Here is a 17,266-nt window from a genome sequence, read left to right on the forward strand (position 1 = left end):
AACTTATCTTCCAACACACACGGTGTAGGAGCATTCAAACAAACTCAACCACTAACACAGATGGTGTATGAGCTATCAAACAAACTAAGCCTCCAACAGAAACATTGTGTAGGAGCTATCAACCAAACGCACCCTCTAACACACACCGTGTTGGAGATAACAACCAAAATCACCCTCTAATGCACGGTGTCGGACCAATGAACAAATCTTACCCTCCAACACACACGGTGTAGGAGCTACCAACAAAGCCTACCCTGCAATACACACGGTGTAGGAGCTATGACCCAAACTCAACCTCTAACACAGATGGTGTATGAGCTATCAACCAAATTAAGCCTCCAACAGACACATGGTGTAGGAGCTATCAACCAAAACATCCTCTCACATACTCGGTGTAAGAGCTATCAACCAAACTTACGCTCTGACATACACGGTGTAGGAAATATCAACCAAACTCACCCACTACCACACATGGTGTAGCAGCTGTCAACCAAACTCACCCACTAACACACACGGTGAAGGGCTATCAACTAAATTCATCCTCAAAAACACATGGTGTAGGGGCTATCAACCAAACTCACCATATAACATACATGGTGAAGGTGCTATCAACAAAACTCACGCTCTAATAGAAATGGTGTAGGAACTGCAGACCAAACTAACCCTCCAACACAAATATGGTGTAGGCAATATCAACCAAACTCACCCTCTAAAACAAACGCTGTAGGAGCTATCAAACAATCTCACCCAATAACACACACGGTGTAGGAGTTAACAACCAAACCCACCCTCTTACACACTCGGTGTAGAAGCTATCTACCAAACGCCCCCTCCATCAAACATGGTGTAGGGGCTATCAACCAAACGCACGCTATAACTCAAATGGTGTAGGAACTATCGACCAAACTCACCCTCTAACACACATGGGGTAGGAGCTATCAAACAAACTCACCCTCTAACACACACAGTGTAAGAGCTATCAACCAAACTCACCCTTTAACACACATGGTGTAGGAGCTATCAACCAAATGCGCCCTCTAACTCACATGGTGTAGGAGCTATCAACCAAGCTCAGCCTCCGGCATACACATTGTGTAGGAACTGTCAACCAAACTCACCCTCTAACATACATGGTGTAGGAACTACCCACCAACCTCACCCTCCAACACACACATGGTGCTGGAGCAATCAACCAAACTCTCCCTCCAATACACATGGTGTAGGAACTATCGGCCAGACTCACCCTCCAACACACACATGATGTAGGATCTATTAACCAAACTCACCCTCTAACACACGGTGTCGGAGCTATCAATAAAACATATCCTCCAACACACACGGTGTAGGAGCTATCAACCAAACTCAACGACTAACACAGATGGTGTAGGAGCTATCAACCAAAACACCCTCTCACACACTTGGTGTAGGAGCTATCAACCAAACTTACGCTCTAACACACACTGTGTAGGAACTATCGACCAAACTCACCCTCTACCACACATGGTGTAGCAGCTATCAACCAAACTCACCCAATAATACACACGGTGAAGGAGCTATCAACCAAACTCACCCTTAAACACACATGGTGTAGGAGCTATCAACCAAATGCACCCTCTAACTCACATGGTGTAGGAGAAATCAACCAAGCTCAGCCTCCAACATACACATTGTGTAGGAGCTATCAACCAACTGCACCCTCCAACACACAAATGGTGCTGGAGCAATCAACCAAACTCTCCCTCCAATACACATGGTGTAGGAAATATCGGCCAGACGCACCCTCCAACACATACATGATGAAGGATCTATCAACCAAACTCACTCTCTAACACACACGCTATATTAGCGATCAACCAAACTCACCCTCTAACGCACATGGTGTTGGAGCAATGAACAAAACTTACCCTACAACACACACGGTGTAGGAGTTATCAACCAAACTCAACTTCTAACACACATGGTGTAGGAGTTATCAACCAAACTCAAACCCCAACATACACACATGGTGTAGGAGCTATCAACCAAATCACCCTCTAATTTACATGGTGTAGGAACTATCGAACAATCTCACCCTCCAACACACACATGGATCTGGAGCTACCAACCAAACTCACCCTTGAACACATATGGTGTAAGAATTATCGGCCAAACTCACCTTCCAACAGACACATGTAGGATCTTTTAACCAAACTCACCCTCTAACACACAGTGTCGGAGCTATCAACAAAACTTATCTTCCAACACACACGGTGTAGGAGCTATCAAACAAACTCAACCACTAACACAGATGGTGTATGAGCTATCAACCAAACTAAGCCTCCAACAGAAACATTGTGTAGGAGCTATCAACCAAACGCACCCTCTAACACAAACCGTGTTGGAGATAACAACCAAAATCACCCTCTAACGCACGGTGTCGGACCAATGAACAAACCTTACCCTCCAACACACCCGGTGTAGGAGCTATCAACAAAACCTACCCTCCAACACACACGGTGTATGAGCTATCAACAAAACCTGCCCTCCAACACACACGGTGTAGGAGCTATCAACCAAACTCAACCTCTAACACAGATGCTGTATGAGCTATCAACCAAATTAAGCCTCCAACAGACACATGGTGTAGGAGCTATCAACCAAAACATCCTCTCACATACTCGGTGTAAGAGCTATCAACCAAACTTACGCTCTGACATACACAGTGTAGGAAATATCAACCAAACTCACCCACTACCACACATGGTGTAGCAGCAGTCAACCAAACTCACCCACTAACACACACGGTGAAGGGCTATCAACTAAATTCATCCTCAAAAACACATGGTGTAGGGGCTATCAACCAAACTCACCCTATAACATACATGGTGAAGGTGCTATCAACCAAACTCATGCGCTAATAGAAATGGTGTAGGAGCTACAGACCAAACTAACCCTCCAACACAAATATGGTGTAGGAAATATCAACCAAACTCACCCTCTAAAACAAATGCTGTAGGAGCTATCAAACAATCTCACCCAATAACACACACGGTGTAGGAGTTAACAACCAAACCCACCCTCTTACACACTCGGTGTAGAAGCTATCGACCAAACGCCCCCTCCTTCGAACATGGTGTAGGGGCTATCAACCAAACGCACGCTATAACTCAAATGGTGTAGGAACTATCGACCAAACTCACCCTCTAACACACATGGGGTAGGAGCTATCAAACAAACTCACTCTCTAACACATACAGTGTAGGAGCTATCAACCAAATTCACCCTTTAACACACATGGTGTAGGAGCTATCAACCAAATGCGCCCTCTAACTCACATGGTGTAGGAGCTATCAACCAAGCTCAGCCTCCAACATACACATTGTGTAGGAGCTATCAACCAAACTCACCCTCTAACATACATGGTGTAGGAACTACCCACCAACCTCACCCTCCAACACACACATGGTGCTGGAGCAATCAACCAAACTCTCCCTCCAATACACATGGTGTAGGAACTATCGGCCAGACTCACCCTCCAACACACACATGATGTAGGATCTATTAACCAAACTCACCCTCTAACACACGGTGTCGGAGCTATCAACAAAACATATCTTCCAACATACACGGTGTAGGAGCTATCAACCAAACTCAACGACTAACACAGATGGTGTAGGAGCTATCAACCAAAACACCCTCTCACACACTCGGTGTAGGAGCTATCAACCAAACTTACGCTCTAACACACGCAGTGTAGGAGCTATCGACCAAACTCACCCTCTACCACACATGGTGTAGCAGCTGTCAACCAAACTCACCCACTAATACACACGGTGAAGGAGCTATCAACCAAACTCACCCTCAAAAAGACATGGTGTAGGGGCTATCAACCAAACTCACCCTCTAACACACCTGGTGTAGGAACTACCCCCCAACCTCACCCTCCAACACACACATCGTGCTGGAGCAATCAACCCAACTCTACCTCCAATACACACGGTGTAGGACCTATCAACCAAACTCACCCACTACCACACATGGTGTAGCAACTGTCAACCAAACTCACCCACTAACACACACGGTGAAGGAGCTATCAACTAAATTCATCCTCAAAAAGACATGGTGTAGGGGCTATCAACCAAACTCATCCTCTAACATACATGGTGAAGGAGCTATCAACCAAACTCAGGCTCTAATAGAAATGGTGTAGGAACTAACGACCAAACTAACCCTCTTACACAAATATGGTGTAGGAACTATCAACCAACTCACCCTCTAACACAAACGCTGTAGGAGCTATCAAACAATCTCACCCAATAACACACACGCTGTAGGAGTTAACAGCCAAACTCACCCTCTTACACACTCGGTGTAGAAGCTATCGACCAAACGCCCGCTCCATCAAACATGGTGTAGGGGCTATCAACCAAACGCACGCTATAACTCAAATGGTGTAGGAACTATCGACCAAACTCACCCTCTAACACACATGGGGTAGGAGCTATCAAACAAACTCACCCTCTAACACGTACAGTGTAGGAGCTATCAACCAAACGCACCCTCTAACTCACATGGTGTAGGAGCTATCAACCAATCTCAGCCTACAACATACACATTGTGTAGGAGATATCAACCAAATTCAACCTCTAACACACATGGGGTAGGAACTACCGACCAACCTCACCCTCCAAAACACACATGGTGCTGGAGCAATCAACCAATCTCTCCCTCCAATACACATGGTTTAGCAACTATCGGCCAGACTCACCCTCCAACACACACATGATGAAGGATCTATCAACCAAACTCACTCTTTAACACACACGCTGTATTAGCAATCAACCAAACTCACCCTCTAACACACATGATGTTGGAGCAATGAACAAAACTTACCATACAACACACACGGTGTAGGAGTTATCAAACAAACTCAACCTCTAACACACATGGTGTAGGAGCTATCAACCAAACTCAAACACCAACATACACATGGTGTAGGAGCTATCAACCAAATCACCCTCTAACATACATGGTGTAGGAACTATCGAACAATCTCACCCTCCAACACACACATGGAGCTGGAGCTACCAACCAAACTCACCCTTGAACACACATGGTCTAAGAATTATCGGCCAAACTCACCCTCCAACACACACATGATGTAGGATCTATTAAACAAACTCACCCTCTAACACACGGTGTCGGAGCTAACAACAAAACATATCTTCCAACACACACGATGTAGGAGCTATCAACCAAACTCAACGACTAACACAGATGGTGTAGGAGCTATCAACCAAAACACCCTCTCACACACTCGGTATAGGAGCTATCAACCAAACATACGCTCTAACACTCACAGTGTAGGAACTATCGACCAAACTCACCCTCTACCACACATGGTGTAGCAACTGTCAACCAAACTCACCCACTAATACACACGGTGAAGGAGCTATCAACCAAACTCACCCTCAAAAAGACATGGTGTAGGGGCTATCAACCAAACTCACCCGCTAACATACATGGTGAAGGAGCTATCAACCAAATTCACGCTCTAATACAAATGGTGTAGGAACTATCGACCAAACTAACCCTCCGACACAAATATGGTGTAGGAACTATCAATCAAACTCACCCTCTAACACAAACGCTGTAGGAGCTATCAACCAAACTCACCCACCAACACACACGTTGTAGGAGCTATCAAACAAACTCACCCAATTACACACATGGTGTAGGAGCTATCAACCAAACTCACCCTCCAACAGACACATGGTGTAGGAAATATCAACGAAAATCACCCTCTAACAAACATGGTGTAGGAGCTATCAACCAAACTCACCCTCTAAAACAGGGTGTAAGAGATATCAACCAAACTCACCATCCAACACAATCAAGGTGTAGGAGCTATCAAACAAACTCACCCTCTAACACAAATGGTGAAGCAACTATCAACAAACCTCACACTCTAACACATACGGTGAAGGAGCTTTCAACCAAATTCACGCTCTAATACAAATGGTGTAGGAACTATCGACCAAACTCACCCTCCAACAGACACATGGTGTAGGAAATATCAATGAAAATCACCCTCTAACAAACAAGGTGTAGGGGCTATCAAACAAACTCACCCTCTAACACAAATGGTGAAGCAACTATCAACAAACTCACCCTCCAATACTCACGGTGTAGGAGCTATCAACCAAACTCACACTCTAACACATGGTGTAGGAGCTATCAACCAAACGCATCCTCTAACACACACGGTGTCGGAGATAACAACCAAACTCACCCTCTTACACACATGGTGTAGCAGCTATCAACCAAAATTAACCTAGAACACACATGGTGTAGGAGCTATCAGCCAAACTTAACCTATAACCCACATAGTGTAGGAGCTATCAACCAAACGCACCCTCTAACACACATGGTGTAGGAGTTAAAACCAAAATCACCCTCTTACACACTCGGTGTAGGAGTTAACAACCAAAATCACCCTCTTACACACTCGGTGTAGAAGCTATCGACCCAACGCCCCCTCCATCAAACATGGTGTAGGGGCTATCAAGCAAACTCACGCTCTAACACAAATGGTGTAGGAACTATCGACCAAGCTCACCCTCCAACACAGATGGTGTAGGAGCTATCAACCAAACTCTCACTCCAACACACACGGTGTAGGAACTATTGACTGAAATCACCCTGCAACACACACATGGCGTAGGAACTATCAGCCAAATTCACCCTCTAACACACACGCTTTAGGAGCACTCAACGATATTCACCCTTTAACACACATGCTGTAGGAGCTATCAACCAAACTCAACCTTCAAGACACACGGTTTAGGAGATTTCAACTAAACTCACCCTCTAACACACATGCTAAAACAACTAGCGACCAAACTCACTCTCCAACACAAACATGATGTAGGAGCTATCAATCAAACTCACCCTATAACACACATGGTGTAGGAGCTATCAACTAAACTCACCCACTAACACACAAGGTGAAGGAGCTATCAACTAAGTTCATCCTCAAAAAGACATGGTGTAGGGGCTATCAACTAAACTCACCCTCTAACACACATGGTGTAGGAGCTATCAACCAAACTCACCCTCAAAAAGACATGGTGTAGGGGCTATCAACCAAATTCACCCTCTAACACAAACGGTGTAGGAACTAGCGAAAAAACACACCATCCAACACTCATGGTGTAGGAACTATCACCCAAACTCACCCTCTAACACACATGCTGTTGCAGCTATCAACTAAACTCACCCTCTAACACACATGGTGTAGGAGCTATCAACCAAACTCACCCTCAAAAAGACATGGTGTAGGGGCTATCAACCAAACTCACCCTCTAACACAAACGGTGTAGGAACTAGCGAAAAAACACACCATCCAACACTCATGGTGTAGGAACTATCAACCAAACTCACCCTCTAACACACACCGTGCAGGAGCTATCAACCAAACTCACCCTCAAACAGACATGGTGTAGGAGCTATCAACCAAACTCACCCGCTAACACACACGGTGTATTACCTATTGACCAAACTCACCCTCTAACACCCACGGTGTAGGAACTCTCAAACAAAAAGCAATCGCTAACACAAATGGTATAGGAGCTAACAAGCAACTTCAACCTCCAACACACACATGGTGTAGGAGCTATCAACCAAATTCAACCTCTAACACAGAAGGTGTATGAGCTATCAACCAAACTAAGCCTCCAACAGACACATCGTGTAGGAGCTATCAACCAAAACATCCTCTCACACACTCGGTGTAGGAGTTATCAACCAAACTTATGCTCTAACATACACGGTGTAGGAACCATGGACCAAACTCACCCGCTACCACACATGGTGTAGCAGCCATCAACCAAACTCACCCACTAACACACACGGTGAAGGAGCTATCAACTAAATTCATCCTCAAAAAGATGTGGTGTAGGGGCTATCAACCAAACTCACCCTCTAACATACATGGTGAAGGAGCTATCAACCAAACTCATGCTCTAATACAAATGGTGTAGAAACTATCGACGAAACTAACCCTCCTACACAAATATGGTGTAGGAACTATCAACCAAACTCACCCTCTAACACAAACGCTGTAGGAGCTATCAAACAAACTCACCCACCAACACACACGCTATAGGAGCTATCAAACAAACTCACCTAATAACACACATGGTGTAGGAGCTATCAAACAAACTCAACCACCAACATACACATTGTGTAGGAGCTATCAACCAAACTCACCCTCCAACATACATGGTGTAGGAACTATCAAGCAACCTCACCCTCCAACACACACATGGTGCTGGAGCTACCAACCAAACTCACCCTCTAACACACATGGTGTATGAGCTATCACCAAACTAAGCCTCCAACAGACACATGATGTAGGAGCTATCAACCAAAACACACTTTCACACACTAGGTGTAAGAGCTATCAACCAAACTTATGCTCTAAAACACAAGGTGTAGGAACTATTGACCAAACTCACAGTCTAATACAAATGGTGCAGGAACTATCGACCAAACTAACCCTCCTACACAACCATGGTGTAGGAACTATCAACCAAACTCACCTTCCAGTAGACACATAGTGTAGGAAATATCAACGAAAATCACCCTCTAACAAACATTGTGTAGCAGCAACCAACCAAACTCACCCTCTAACACACACAGTATAGGAGCTATCAACCAAACTCAATCTCTAACACACATCGTGTAGGAGCTATCAACCAAACTCAAACTCCAACAAACACATGGTGTAGGAGCTATCAACCAAACGCACTCTCTAACACAAACAGTGTTGGTGATAACAACCAAACTCATCCTCTAACACACAGTGTCAGAGCAATGAACAAAACTTACCCTCCAACACACACAGTGTAGGAGCTATCAACGAAACTTACCCTCCAACACACATGGTGTATGAGCTATCAGCCAAACTAAGCCTCCAACAGACACATGGTGTAGGAGCTATCAACCAAAACATCCTCTCACACACTCGGTGTAGGAGCTATCAAACAAACTTACGCGCTAACATACACGGTGTAGGAACTATCGACCAAACTCACCCGCTACCACACATGGTGTAGCAGCCGTCAACCAAACTCACCCACTAATATACACGGTGAAGGAGCTATCAACTAAACTCATCCTCAAAAAGACATGGTGTAGGGGCTATCAACCAAACTCACCCTCTAACATACATGGTGAAGGAGCTATCAACCAAACTCATGCTCTAATACAAATGGTGTAGGAACTATCGACCAAACTAACCCTCCAACACAAATATGGTGTAGGAACTATCAACCAAACTCACCCTCTAACACACACAGTGTAGGAGCTATCAACCAAACTCACCCTTTAACACACACGGTGTAGGAGCTATCAACCAAACTCACCCTCTAACATACATGGTGTAGGAACTACCGACCAACCTCACCCTCCAACACACACATGGTGCTGGAGCAATCAACCAAACTCTCCCTCCAATACACATGGTGTAGGAACTATCGGCCAGACTCACCCTCCAACACACACATGATGTAGGATCTATCAACCAAACTCACCCTCTAACACACACCCTGTAGTAGCAATCAACCAAACTCACCCTCTAACACACATGGTGTTGGAGCAATGAACAAATCTTACCCTACAACACACACGGTGTAGTAGTTATCAACCAAACTCAACCAATAACACACATGGTGTAGGAGCTATCTACCAAATCACCCTCTAACATACATGGTGTAGGAACTATCGAACAACCACACCCTCCAATACACACATGGAGCTGGAGCTACCAACCAAACTCACCCTTGAACACACATGATGTCGGACCTATTAACCAAACTCACCCTCTAACATACGGTGTCGGAGCTATCAACAAAACATATCCTCCAACACACAGGGTGTAGGAGCTATCAACCAAACTCAACCACCAACACAGATGGTGTATGAGCTATCAACCAAACTAAACCTCCAGCAGAAACATGGTGTAGGAGCTACCAACCAAAACACCCTTTCACACACTCGGTGTAGGAGCTATCAACTAAACTTATGCACTAACACACACAGTGTAGAAACTATCGCCCAAACTCACCCTCTACCACACATGGTGTAGCAGCTGTCAACCAAACTCACCCACTAATACACACGGTGAAGGAGCTATCAACCAAACTCACCCTCAAAAAGACATGGTGTAGGGGCTATCAACCAAACTCAGCCTCTAACATACATAGTGAAGGAGCTATCAACCAAATTCACACTCTAATACAAATGGTGTAGGAACTATCGACCAAACTAACCCTCCTACACAAATATGGTGTAGGAACTATCAACCAAACTCACCCTCTAACACAAACGCTGTAGGAGCTATCAAACAAACTCACCCACCAACAAAAACGTTGTAGGAGCTATCAAACAAACTCACCCAATTACACACATGTTGTAGGAGCTATCAACCAAACTCACCCTCCAACAGACACATGGTGTAGGAAATATCAACAAAAATCACCCTCGAACAAACATGGTGTAGGAGCTGTCAACCAAACTCACCCTGTAACACACACGGTGTAGGAGCTATCAACCAGACTAAATTTCTAACACACATGGTGTAGGAGCTATCAACCAAACTCACCCTCTAAAACAGCGTGTAAGAGATATCAACCAAACTCACCATCCTACACAAACAAGGTGTAGGAACTATCAAGCAAACTCACCCTCTAACACAAATGGTGAAGCAGGTATCAACAAAACTCACACTCTAACACAAACGGTGTAGGAACTATCGACCAAACTCACCCTCCAATACACACGGTGTAGGAGCTATCAACCAAACGCCACCTCTAATACACATTGTGTATGATCTTTCAAACAAACTCATCCTCCAACACACAAGGTGTAGGAGCTATCAACCAAACTCACACTCTAACACATGGTGTAGGAGCTATCAACCAAACGCACCCTCTAACACACATGGTGTCGGAGATAACAACCAAACTCACCCTCTTACACACATGGTGTAGGAGCTATCAACCAAAATTAACCTTTAACCCACATGGTGTAGGAGCTATCAACCAAATGCACCCTCTAACACACACGGTGTAGGAATTAACAACCAAAATCACCCTCTTACACACTCGGTGTAGAAGCTATCGACCCAACGCCCCCTCCATCAAACATGGTGTAGGGGCTATCAAGCAAACTCACGCTCTAACACAAATGGTATAGGAACTATCGACCAAACTCACCCTCCAACACAGATGGTGTAGGAGCTATCAACCAAACTCTCACTCCAACATACACGGTGTAGGAACTATCGACTGAAATCACCCTGCAACACACACATGGCGTAGGAACTATCAGCCAAATTCACCCTCTAACACACACGCTCTAGGAGCACTCAATGAGACTCACCCTCTAACGCACATGCTGTAGGAACTATCAACAAAACCCACCCTCCAACATACACGGTGTATCAGCTACCAACCAAACTCAACCTCTAACACACATGGTGTAGGAACTATGGACCAATCTCACCCTCCAACATACATTGTGTAGCAGCTGTCAACCAATCTCACCTACTAACACACACAGTGCAGGAGCTATCAACCAAACTCACCCTCAAACAGACATGGTTTAGGAGCTATCAATCAAACTCCCCTCTAACACACACGGTGAGGAACTCTCGACCAAACTCATGCTCCAACACACACGGTGTAGGAGCTATCAAACAAACACAATCTCTAACACCAATGGTGTAGGAGCTATCAAACAAACACAATCTCTAACACATGGTGTAGGAGCTATCAACCAAACTCAACCTTCAAAACACACGGTTTAGGAGATTTCAACTAAACTCACCCTCTAAAACACATGCTGAAAGAACTATCGACCAAACTCACCCTCCAACACAAATATGGTGTAGGAGCTATCAAACAAACTCACCCTATTACACACATGGTGTAGCAGCTATCAACTGAACTCACCCTCAAAAAGACATGGTGTAGGGGCTATCAACCAAACTCAACCTCTAACACAAACGGTGTAGGAACTAACGAAAAAACACACCCTCCAACACACATGGTGTAGGAACTATCGACCAAACTCACCCTCTAACACACACGGTGTAGGAACTATCAAACAAAAAGCAATCTCTAACACAAATGGTGTAGGAGCTAACAACCAAATTCAACCTCCAACACACACATGGTGTAGGAGCTGTCAACCAAACTCACCCTCTAACACAGGGTGTAGGAGCTATCAACCAAACTCACCCTGCAACACAAACATGGTGTAGGAGCTATCAAGCAAACTCACCCTCTAACACACATGCTGTTACAGCTATCAACCAAACTCACACTCTAACACACACGGTGTATGAACTATCGGCCAAACTCACCCTCCAATTCACAGTTTGTAGGAGTTATCAACCAAACTCACCCTGTAATACACATGGTGTATGACCTGTCAAACAATCTCACCCTCCAACACACACGGTGTAGGAGCTATCAACCAAACTCACCCTCTAACACATGGTGTAGGAGCTATCAACCAAACTCAACCTTCAAAACACACGGTTTAGGAGATTTCAGCTAAAGTCACCATCTAACACACATGCTGAAAGAACTATCGACCAAACTCACCCTCCAACAGAAACATGGTGCAGGAGCTATCAACCAAACTCACCCTCTAACACACACGCAGTGAGACTTAGCCATGTGACAGGGCAATGTGAGTGGGCGGTGTGAGTGGGTATGTGACTGGGCAGTGTTGCTGGACTGTGTGAATGGGCAGTGTGAGTGGGCAGAATGAATGGACAGTGTGACTGGGAACTGAGTGGGCAGTGTGTCTGGGCATTGTGAGTGGGCAGAGTGACTGGGAAGTGAAAATGGGCAGTGTGAGTGGGCAGTGTGAGTGGGCTGTGTGACTGGAAAGTGTGACTGGGCAGTGTGAGTGGGCAGGGTGACATGGCATAATGAGTGGGCAGAGTGAGTGGGCAGTGTGACTGGGCAGTGACACTGGGCAGTGTGAGTGGACAGTGACACTGGGCAGTTTGACTGGGCATTGACACTGGGCAGTGTGACTGGGCAGTGACACTGGTCAATGTGCCTGGGCAGTGACACTGGTCAGTGTGCCTGGGCAGTGACACTGGCAGTGAGTCTCGGCAGGGTGAGTGGTAGTGTGAGTGGGCAGTGAGATCGGCAGTGTGACTGGGCAGAGTGTGCAGGAAGCGTGATTGGGAAGTGAAAATGAACAGCGTTACTGGGCAATGTTAAGGGGCAGAGAGACGGGGCAGTGAGACTCAGAAGTGTGAGTGGGCAGTGATACTGGGTGGTGTGAGTGGCTATTGTGACAGGGCAATAAGACTCGGCAATGTGAGTGGGCAGTGTGAGTGGTCAGAGTGACTGGGCAGTGTGAGTGGTCAGAGTGACTGGGCAGTGTGAGTGAGCAGTGTGCGTGGGCAGTGTTACGAGGCAGTGAGACTCGGCTGTGTGTGGGCATTGATACTGGGCGTTGTGATGGGGCAGTGTGACTGGACAGTGTGAATGGGCAGTGTGAGTGGACAGTGTGACTGGGCAGTGTGAGTGGCCAGTGTGAGTGGCCAGTGTAAGTGGGCAGTGCAACCCGGCAGTGTGACTGGGCAGAGTGAGTGGGCAGTGCGAGTGGGCAGAGTGACTGGGCAGTGTGAGTGGGCAGTGTGAGTGGGCAGTATGAATGGGAAGTGAGACTGGGAACTGTGACTGGGCAGTGTGACCGGGCAGTGTGGGTGGGCAGAGTGACTGGGCAGTGTGACTGGGCAGTGTGGGTGGGCAGTGCGACTGGGCAGTGTGACTGGGCAGAGTAACTGGGCCATGTGACTGGGCAGTGTAGGTTGGCAGTGTGAGTGGGCAGTGAGACTCAGCCGTGTGACAAGGCAGTGTGAGTGGGCAGTGAGACTCAGCCGTGTGACAAGGCAGTGTGAGTGGGCTGTGTGACTGGACAGTGTGACTGGACAGTGTGACTGGACAGTGAGACTGGGCAGTGAGACTGGGTAGTAAAAACAGGCAGTATGAGTGGGCAGTGTGAGTGGGCAGTGTGAGCAGGCAGTGTGAGCAGGCAGTGTGAGTGGGCAGTGTAGGTTGGCAGTGTGACTGGGCAGTGCGTGCGGGCAGTGTGACTGGGAAGTGAAAATGGACAGTGTGAGTGGGCAGTGTTAAGGGGAAGAGAGACGGGACAGTGAGTCTCGGAACTGTGAGTGGGCAGTGCGGTTCAGGCAATGAGTGTGAGCAGTGCGACCCGGCAGTGTGAGTGGGCAGTGTGAGTGGGCAGTGTGACTGGACAGTGTGAGTGGGCAGTGTAACTGGGCTGTGTGACTGGGCAGTGAGACTCAGCCGTGTGACAGGGCAGTGTGAGTGGGCAGTGTGAGAGGGCAGTGCGACCCGGCAGTGTGAGTGGGCAGTGTGACTGGACAGTGTGAGTGGGCAGTATGACTGGGCAATGAGATTCTGCAGTGTGAATGGGCAAAGTGAATGGGCAGTGTGAGTTGGCAGTGTGAGCGGGCAGTGTGAGTGGGCATAGTGACTGGGCTGTGTGACTGGACAGTGAGACTGGGCAGTGAGACTCGGCAGTGTGACAGGGTAGTGTGAGTGGGCAGTGTGAGTGGGTAATTGACTGGGCAGTGTTGCTGGACAGTGTGACTAGGCAGTGTGAGTGGGCATTGTGACTGGGCAGGGTGACTGGGCAGAGTGACTGGACTGTGTTATTTAGCAATGTTGCTGCACATTGTGAGTGGGCAGAGTGAGCAAGCAGTGTGACTGGGCGGTGTGAGTGGGAGGTGTGACTGGGCAGTGTGAGTGGACAGTGTGACTGAGCAGTGTGACTGGGCAGTGTGACTGGGCAGTGTGAGTGGGCAGTGTGAGTGGGCAGTGTGAGTGGACAGTTTGACTGCGCAGTGTGAATGGGCAAAGTGAATGGGCAGTGTGAGTGGGCAGTGTGAGTGGGCAGTGAGACTGGGTAGTAAAAATGAGCAGTGCGACCCGGCAGTGTGAGTGGGCAGTGAGTGGGCAGTTTGAGTGAGCAATGAGACTCGGCAGTGTCAGTGGACAGTGTGAGTGGGCAGTGTGACTGGGCAGCCTGTCTGGGCAGAGTGACTAGGGGGTGTGACTAGGTAGCGCAAATGGGCAGTGCGACTTGGCAGCGTGAGTGAGCAGTGTGAGTGGCACTGCGACTGGGCAGTGACAATGGGCAGCGAGGCTGGGCAGAGTGAGTGGGCAGTGTGACTGGGCAGTGAGCCTCGGCAGTGTGACAGGGCAGTGTGAGTGGGTATGTGTGAGTGGGCAGTGTGAGTGGGTATATAACTGGGCAGTGTTGCTGGACTGTGTGAGTGGGCGGTGGGAGTGGGCAGTATGACTGGGCAGTGTGACTGGGCAATGAGATTCGGCAGTGTGAATGGGCAAAATGAATGGGCAGAGTGAGTTGGCAGTGTGAGTGGGCATTGTGACTGGGCTGTGTGACTGGACAGTGTTGCTGGACAGTGTGACTAGGCAGTGTGAGTGGGCATTGTGACTGGGCTGTGTGACTGGACAGTGAGATTGGGCAGTGAGACTCGGCAGTGTGACAGGGCAGTGTGACTGGGCAGTGTGAGTGGGTAATTGACTGGGCAGTGTTGCTGGACAGTGTGACTAGGCAGTGTGAGTGGGCATTGTGACTGGGCAGGGTGACTGGGCAGAGTGACTGGACTGTGTTATTTAGCAATGTTGCTGCACATTGTGAGTGGGCAGAGTGAGCAAGCAGTGTGACTGGGCGGTGTGAGTGGGAGGTGTGACTGGGCAGTGTGAGTGGACAGTGTGACAGAGCAGTGTGACTGGGCAGTGTGACTGGGCAGTGTGAGTGGGCAGTGTGAGTGGGCAGTGTGAGTGGACAGTTTGACTGCGCAGTGTGAATGGGCAAAGTGAATGGGCAGTGTGAGTGGGCAGTGTGAGTGGGCAGTGTGAGTGGGCAGTGAGACTCGGCAGTGTGACAGGGCAGTGTGAGTGGGCAAAGTGAGTGGGCAGTGTGAGTGGGCAGTGTAACTGGACTGTGTGAGTGGGCAGTGTGAGTGGGCAGTGAGACTCAGCCATGGACAGGACAGTGCGAGTGGGCAGTGAGTGGGCAGCTTGAGTGGGCAGTATGAATGGGCAGTGTGACTGGGAACTGTGAGTGGGCAGTGTGACTGGACAGTGTGACTGGGCAGTGTGAGTGGGCAGTGTGAGTGGGCTGTGTGACTGGACAGTGTGACATGGCAGAGTGAGTGGGCAGAGTGAGTGGGCAGTGTGAGTGGGCAGTGTGAGTGGGCAGGGTGACATGGCAGAGTGAGTGGGCAGAGTGAGTGGGCAGTGTGAGTGGGCAGTGTGAGTGGGCAGAGTGACTGGGCAGGGTGCATGGGCAGTGTGACTGGGCAGTGTTATGGGACAATGAGTCTCGGCTGTGTGAGTGAGCAATGATACAGCGCGGTGTGAGTGGCTAGTGTGACTGGGCAGTGAGACTCGGCAATGTGAGTGGGCAGTGTGAGTGGGCAGAATGACTGGGCAGTGTGCATGGGCAGTGTGAGTGTGCAGAGTGACTGGGCAGGGTGAGTGGGGTGTGTGACTTGGCAGTGTTATGGGACAATGAGACTCGGCTGTGTGAGTGGGCATTGACACTGGGTGTTGTGAGTGGGCAGTGTGACTGGACAGTGTGAATGGGCAGTGTGAGTGGACAGTGACAATGGGCAGCGAGTGAGTTGGCAGTGTGAGTGAGCAGTTAGACTCAGCAGTGTGATTGGGCAGAGTGGGTGGGCAGTGTGACTGGGCTGTGTGTGCGGGCAATGTGACTGGGAAGTGAAAATGGAAAGCATTACTGGGCAGTATGAGTCGGCTGTGTGAGTGGGCAGTGTGAGTGGGCAGTGAGACTGGGCAGCGTGAGTGGGCTGTGTGAGTGGGCAATGTGAGTGGGCAGTGTGAGTGGGCGGTTTGAGTGTGCAGTGAGACTGGGCAGTGTGTGTGGTCAGTGTGACTGGGAAGTGAAATTGGACAGAAGAAATGGACAGTGTCAGTTGACAATGTTACTGGGCAGTGTGAGTGGGCAGTGTGTCTGGAGAGTGTGACTGGGCAGTGTGACTGGGCAGTGTGACTGGGCAGTGTTACGGGGCAGAGAGACTGGGCAGTGAGACTTAGAAGTGGGTGTGGGCAGTGTGAGTGGGCAGTGATACTGGGTGGTGTGAGTGGGTTGTGTGACTGGGCAGTGAGAGTGAGCAGTG

Source organism: Carcharodon carcharias, chromosome 10, assembly GCF_017639515.1.
Source record: "Carcharodon carcharias isolate sCarCar2 chromosome 10, sCarCar2.pri, whole genome shotgun sequence".
NCBI lineage: Eukaryota > Metazoa > Chordata > Chondrichthyes > Lamniformes > Lamnidae > Carcharodon > Carcharodon carcharias.